The sequence below is a fragment of the Chenopodium album genome, chromosome 4 (assembly GCF_948465745.1).
Source record: "Chenopodium album chromosome 4, dcCheAlbu1.1, whole genome shotgun sequence".
Taxonomy (NCBI): domain Eukaryota; kingdom Viridiplantae; phylum Streptophyta; class Magnoliopsida; order Caryophyllales; family Amaranthaceae; genus Chenopodium; species Chenopodium album.
The window spans coordinates 37,417,753-37,425,684 of NC_137837.1; the positions used below are offsets into that span (position 1 = coordinate 37,417,753).

The window sequence follows — 7,932 nt, forward strand, 5'->3', positions numbered from 1 at the left end:
TCTCGCTTTGTTTTTTATTTTGATTTCCATGCTTTTGTTTTGTAGGTATTATGTGCCGGAAGAAAGAGGATATTAAGAAGACAAGCTAACTGTTGTGCACGGGCGCGTAACCCTGTCAGAACCCGCACATCCAGACTGAAGAAACAGAGCCTAACCAGAGAGTTTGCGCGATTTGCTATGCGTGTTCTGTGCGGGCGCACAAACCTGATGCTCGGGCGCGCTGGCCTACTGTGCGGGCGCGCTTATTTTCCCCGTACTCTCAAAGTTGCGGCTGCGCACTACACTGAGAGGGCGCACACACCTGCTGCGCGGGCGTGCATATTTCAAGTGCGGGCGCGCACAGATGGGTTTCTGATTTATTTGCGCCTTGTTGTCCAAGTCTCTTTCTTTTGGGGGGAGCCACATATATATAGACGGGACTCTTTGTGATTGAGAACACTTAGTACTAATTCCATAGAACATTAGCCTAATCTAGAGAGAGAAAATAGATTTTTATTCAAGCTTCCTTTATTGTATTCAACTTTGCTCAAGTTTTAATCTTCCATTAATCAAGCAAGTATCCAAGTTTTCATCTTTCTTTAATCCTTTATTTAGTAATCTCTTCTCCTTTCCTTTAATATTATTTATTTGTTTTATTGGTACTTATTTTTGTAAATCTTATTAGTTTATCTACTTATTATTGATTTCAATCATGTTTTGTTTTGAGTTTCTTGAGTTTATTTCTAGTTTTGATTTTATGTTTAATCTCCATTCTCTAGGCTAAACTTTTAGCTAGGGGAAGGGGGTGGAAGATATGATTTGATATTGGATGAATGATGATAGTTGGATTGAACTTATGCCATATATTGATGAAAGACATGATTTTTATTAGCTTGGGATTATTGTTGTACTCTATTTGATGTTTTCTAGTTTAAATGCATGAAAGTGATTTGAACTAGATTAGGATCACCTCTATTTTAATGATTGCATGAGAATGAGTTATTAAAGTGGAGTTTTTATGGATTGTGCTTCTTTATTCTCTTGATTTGATTGTAACCAATAGGATGCATGAGAATGATCCTTATTAGTGTGGACCTCTTTCATTGATTTGCCTAGACTATTGCATGAGAATGAATTGTTTAGGTATAACCTTGGGTTCTTTGGCATATGTTTCATGATAATCACCATTATTCTCCTCTTTCTAATCATATTGGACACCCCCGTATCCCTAGCGTCATTTTCTATTGATTTAAATCATCATTTTCTTGCTTACTTATAGTTTTAGTGTTCTACTCATCAAAACCAACAAAAACAATCCCCTTTTCACTCTTGCATTAGTGATATTTGATGTTGAATTAGCGTGCTTCCCTAGTGGTTCGACCCTTTACTTGCCACTAACTAGTTTAGTGTAGGTTTAGGTATTATAAATGATTAATTTGGTTAGGGTGGTAGCATAACGACCTATCTCTCCCGCAATCAAATTTTGGCGCCGTTGCCGGGGAAGCGGCTTGTTTAGCGAATATTATTGCGTTTGTTAGAGTCATTTTTCTTTCGTTTCTTTTTGTTTTATCATCCTTGTCATTGCTAATTGTTTTCTTAGCTTTGGTGAATGCTTAGGAGGTTTCAAGGAGCACCCTCACATCAAATTGACCACGAAATCAACCGAACCTTGAGACAAGTCCGTAGGCTTTATCAAGATGAGGGAAGAGGTTTTGGTGATATAGTTGATAGTGAGAGTGATACTTACTCTTCATGTTCACAACGCGAATCAATGGCGGGACAAGAGAATGATGTTTTGTTTCGTGAGTTCAGAAATCCGGAGGATTACGAGCTCACGGGAGGGATTTTGCTACCCATCATGGAAACCAACTTTTCAGTCCATCCACAATATACTCGAATGGTCCAATTGGAGCAATTTTTCAAAAGTGCAAGTGAGGACCTTATTGAACATTTGGACCGATTCCTTGAATTGTGCGCAATGATGCAAACCAATGAAGTGAGTTAAGACTACATTCGTATGCACCTTTTCGGGCAATCTCTCATTGGACGAGCAAAGAAATGGCTAAAGCAAGTAAAGCCTAACACTCTCACAACATGGAGGGAGGTTGTAAAGGCGTTCTTGAATCGCTTTATCTCCGAAGAGAAGACCGCCGAAATGAGAAGAAAAATTGCATCATTTGAGCAAGAGGCCGATGAAAGTCTTGGTGAAGCATGGGAGAGATTCAAAGATTTGGTGCAAGCATGTCCCCACTATGAGTACAATCAAGGGTTGCTCATGCGGTTTTTCTACGACGGATTGGAGCCCATGTCAAGAGCCAATTTGGATGCGGGGGCGGGTGGTCAATTAATCAAGATCCCTCAAAATCAAGTTGAAGCCACAATAGAAGAGGTAGCAAGGAAATACTCTTGGGGGGGGGGGCGTAGAAGAAACGCTCCAAAGAGAGGTGGTATTTACGAATTGGAGAAAGTAGATCAATTACAACATCAAATTGATCAACTAATAAAAGGGTTTTCCAAATTGAACACGAGTGTGAATGCAAGTTCAAGTGGTGGAGCAAGCTGTTCTCAAGTTAACCCTTTCTCTTGTCAAAATTGTGGAGAAACGAACTATGACACATCCTATTGTGGAGGTTTAAGCCCCGAACATGTAGCGGCATACAACATAAGGCTAGAGGGATTTAGAGGAAGCGGCGGTGGAGTAGCTTGGAGACAATCACCACCCGGGTTTGTACCTCAACCTCAACAATGGAACCAACAAGCTCAACCTTCCTATAACTCCAACCCTCAATATCAAAATCCACCACCATCTCAACCCCAAAACCCAAGAGGAAGATATCCAAGGAACAACCAATACAACAATCAAACCCAAGCACCTCAAAGAAACCGTCAAGAACAAGCACCTCAAGCGGAGCTAACTCAAACTCAACTCCTCCAAGCCATGCATGCGCAAATGCAATCTTTTAGGCAACAAATGCAAGAGATAAGAGCTCACGACAAGATGGTTGATTCACAACTAGCTCAATTGGCCGAGAGAACTCCTTTCAATTCACCATCCACTCTACCCGGACAACCACAACCTAACCCATCTCACAATCCAAAATCCGATACATGCAAGGCGATCACATTGAGGTTGGGAACTTCCTATGAAGGGCCAAATGAAGGGGATAGTGAGGAAAAGAAGGGAGGAGAGGAGAGTGTGAATGAAAACAAGGGAGGTGAGAAAGAAAAGGGTGATGAGATAGAAGGAGGTTTGGAGAAGAAGAAGCTTGATAATGAGAAGACAACTTCAATTCCTAGTGAGGCTAGAAATCTTAATGGAACGGTTCCTTTTCCCGGTCGGCTTTCGGAGAGGAAGTTGAATGACAAGTTCACAAAATTTCTTGGTGTCATGAAGAATTTGCATATCAACCTCCCTTTTCTTGAAGTTGTGACACAAATTCCATCTTACTCCAAGTTTCTCAAGGATATTCTCACCAACAAGAGGAAGCTCAATGATGAGCTTATCACCCTTCCACATCAAGTGAGTGCTCATGTCCACCATAAGATGCCCAAGAAGGAAAAAGACCCGGTATGTTTCACTTTGCTGGTGAAAATTGGGAACATGGAAGCTAGGGGCGCCTTAGCCGATCTTGGAGCAAGTGTTAGTTTAATCCCTCTATCCATTGCTCAAAAACTCAATATTTAGATGATCCCTACAAGGAAGACAATTCAATTGGCCGATTGATCGGTGAAATTACCTTGTGGAGAGCTTGAGGATGTTCCAATTCAGGTGGGACACATCTACGTGTCTTGTGACTTTGTAGTGATGGATATGGAGGAAGATGTTAACACTCCTTTGATTTTGGGACATGAATCTCTTAAAACTTTGGGGGCGGTCATCAATTGCAAGAAAAACACCATCACTTGTGAAGTGGCCGATGAAAAGATTGTGTTTGAATTTTCTAAGTTGCTCAAGACCCCCATGGTTGAAAAATGCTATAGAGTTGATGTTGTGAATGAGAACCTAGATCGCTTGGGGAGGGTCGTGATGAGTCCTCAAGATCCAATGATAGAAGCCCTTACATGCAAAGAAGAGTTCCACTCTCAAGAGGCTAAAGAATTTGTCATGGCAATGGAAGAATCCTCAAAGGAAGAAGTTGAACAACAAGTGGAGACTGAGCTTGAGTCCAAGGAGGAGAAATTGGAGGAGAGTTCTAAACCCCCTCCCAAGGTAGAACTCAAGCCCCTTCCCCCTTCTTTTTGAAATATGATTTTCTTGATAAGGAGAGAAAATACCCTATTATTGTCAATGCTACCCTAGATGGTGTTAATTTGGAAAAACTTCTTGATGTTTTAAAAAAATATAGGGATGTGATAGGGTATAGCATTGATGATATCAAAGGTATTAGCCCTTCTTTATGCATGCATCGTATTCATCTTGAAGATGATCATTCCACCTCTACTGAACCTCAAAGAAGGTTGAACCCCAACCTTCAAGAGGTTGTGAAGAAAGAAATTTTGAAACTACGTGAGGCGGGCATCATCTATGCTATATCCGATAGCAAATTGGTTAGCCCGGTTCATGTAGTTCCAATGAAGGGTGGGATGACCATAATCAAGGATTAAAAGGGAGAGGAAATCTCCACCCGGATGGTGACCGGGTGGAGAATGTGCATTGATTATAGGAGATTGAACAAAAACACCAAGAAAGATCATTTTCCTTTCCCTATCATGGACTAAATGCTTGAAAGGCTTTCTAACAATGCTTTCTTTTGTTTCTTGGATGGGTATTCTGGATTTTTCCAAATCCCTATCCATCTAAGTGATCAAGAGAAAACTACTTTCACATGTCCATATGGGACATTTGCATACCGAAGAATTCCATTCGGATTATGCAATGCTCCATCTACTTTTCAAAGATGCATTACTTCCATTTTCTCTGAGATTCTTGAAAAAGAAATTGAGGTTTTCATGGATGATTTTAGTGTTGGTGGCTCGTCTTTTGACACTTGTCTTTTTAACCTTGAAAAAGTTTTGAAAAGGTGTCAATAGACGATTTTGGTTTTAAATTGGGAAAAGTGCCATTTTATGGTCGAGTAGGGCATTGTCCTCGGCCATAAGGTTTCAAAAAATGGCATTGAAGTTGATCCGGCAAAGGTTTCGTTGATTGAAAAGTTTCCCCCTTCTACCTCCATCACGGGGGTACGGGCTTTTCTTGGGCATGCCGGTTTTTACAGGAGGTTTATCAAAGATTTTTCTTCAATTGCCAAACCTTTGACCGAATTGCTCAAAAAAGAGGTTGTTTTTTACTTCAATGAGGCTTGCCTTGAGGCGTTTTGTAAGCTCAAGAAAGCTCTCATAACTTCTCCCATTGTGCAAGCTCCGGATTGGAGCTTGCCTTTTGAGCTAATGTGCGATGCTAGTGACTTTGCAATAGGTGTCGTTCTTGGTCAAAAGAAACAACGAAAATCATGTGTCATCTACTACGCAAGTAGGACTCTAGATGAGGCTCAAAAGAATTACACAACAACGGAGAAAGAGATGTTAGCGGTAGTGTTTGCATTCGTAATTTTCGGTCCTATCTCATATGCTCAAAAGTTATTGTGTACACGGATAACATCGCGGTGCGGTATCTCATGACCAAGAAAGAAGCAAAGCCTTGCTTGATCCGTTGGGTTCTCTCTCTCCAAGACTTTCACATGGAAATGAAAGACAAGAAGGGAGCGGAGAACTATGTAGCAGATCATTTGTCTAGGCTACCATTTGAGAACAAGGAGGATGTACCGATTAATGATGAGATAGGATTCTAGGCTCTCATGGCTTTGGTGTCAACTTCTACTCCTTGGTACGCGGATATAGCCAACTATCTTGCGTGTGGAGTCGTTCCCCCGGAGTACTCTTCTCAACAAAAGAAGAAGTTTTTCAAGGAGGTGAGAAGATACTTTTGGAATGACCCATACCTATTCAAGCAATGTGGAGATGACCTTTATCGGAAGTGCGTTCCAGATCATGAAATTCAAGGTGTTCTTGAGCATTGCCACTCACTACCATGTGGAGGACATGGTGGTCTTGACAAAACAGTGGAAAAAATCTCTCAATCCTTATTGTGGTGGCCGACAATGCATAGAGACGCCAATCAATTTGTTGCGCAATGTGATAGATGTCAAAGGAGCGGAGGCATTACCTAAAGGGACGAAATTCCCCAACAAAGTGTTTTAGAAGTTGAACCCTTCGATGTTTGGGGGGTGGATTTTATGGGGCCTTTCGTTTCTTCTTGTGGGAATCTATATATCTTGGTAGCGGTCGATTATGTAACGAAATGGATTGAAGCCATACCCTCACCTACCAATGACCACAAGGTTGTTCTTAAGCTCCTAAAGAAGATCATTTTTCCTAGGTTTGGAGTTCCAAGGGTGCTAATTAGTGATGGAGCTCCCATTTCGCCAAAAAGCAATTTGAAGCTCTTCTCAAGAGGTATGGCGTTCATCACAAGGTTGGATTACCTTACCACCCTCAAACTCAAGGACATGTGGAGGTCTCGAATCGTGAAATAAAAAATCTTCTTGAAAGGATGGTGAAAAAATCAAGAAAAGATTGGTCTCTCAAACTCGATGACACACTATGGGCTCTTAGGACGGCGTACAAGACTCCAATCGGCACAACCCCCTATAGGTTGGTCTATGGAAAGGTTTGTCACTTGCCGATTGAGTTAGAATACAAGGCTTGGTGGGCCATCAAAGAGCTCAATATGGATTTATCATTGGCCGGTGAGAAGAGATTGCTTAAGCTCAATGAACTTGTAGAGCTTAGAGATGATGCTTATGAGAGCTCAAGGTTATATAAGGAGAAGACCAAAAAGTGGCATGACTAACATATTTGAAACAAGAACTTTAAGGTTGGAGACAAGGTTTTGCTTTTCAACTCAAGGCTTCGTTTGTTTCCGGGTAAACTCAAATCAAAGTGGTCAGGTCCTTTTGTGATATCAAAGACTACTCCTTATGGCTCCTTTGAGTTAGATGCAGATGGTAACAAGTTTATGGTTAATGGTCATCGTTTAAAGCATTACTTTTGCAGGGAAGAAGTTGGTATCATCGAATGTATAATGCTTGATCCTTTGGATCCCAAGCCTCCCACTTGAAGAATTTTTTTCATGGTCAAGCTAGTGACCTCATAAAGAAGCGCTTCTCGGGAGGCAACCCGAGTTTCTAACTCTTTTCTATACTTTTTTTTAGAATATTCCGATTTCACTTTCTCCTTTTTGAATTTGAATTTGAATTTGATTTTTTTCACCTTTTTGGTTGATAGGTGTTTGGATGATGAAGGAACAAGGATTTTCTATTTCGAAGATGTGAGGATAAATCGAATTTTACTCTATGCAACCCTGTGCGCGACATCTGTACGGGCGCGCAGGCACTGTCAGAACCCGCACAGATTTATTCACAAATTGGAGCTCGAGGCAGAAAGTTTGCGCGACTTGCTGTGCGACCTCTGTGCGGGCGCGCAGGGTATGTGTGCGGGCGCGTCTTCACTGTTAGAACCCGCACAAATTTAATCAAAATTGGAGATTCGAGACAGAGAGTTTGCGCGACCTAGTGCGCGACTTCTGTGCGGGTGCGCAGCTTACCAGCGCGGGCGCGCAGTGCTGGGAAAATCGGGTTTTAACCCTCTTCTTCCCGATTTCATTCTCATATTTTTGAAACCTAATTTTTATGCTTTCTTCTCTCTCCTCACAAACCCAAACCCTAACCTTCAAATTTCACCCGTTTCTCACAAATTCCATTGATTTTCTTTAAAATCCATCAAAAACTTTCGCTCTACTCACAAATTAACCCACTTTCTCTCTCCAAAATATATAAAAATCCTCCATTTTCATGGTTTGCAAGCTTAATTGAAGGTGGTGTTCTTGGAGGCTCTTAGTGGTGTTCAAGCTTCTACAAAGTGGTATAACTCTAAAGTTTGCTATTTTATTACTTA

At 41.2% G+C, this 7,932-nt stretch overlaps 1 non-coding gene across 1 annotated transcript; it reads right to left on the reverse strand.

Moving 5' to 3' along the window:
• Positions 1-2,131: 2,131 nt before the first annotated feature.
• LOC145629546 (small nucleolar RNA R71) lies at positions 2,132-2,239 on the reverse strand. The gene has a single exon (XR_014111712.1). It is a non-coding gene; the product is annotated as a small nucleolar RNA R71 (small nucleolar RNA).
• Positions 2,240-7,932: the final 5,693 nt, after the last annotated feature.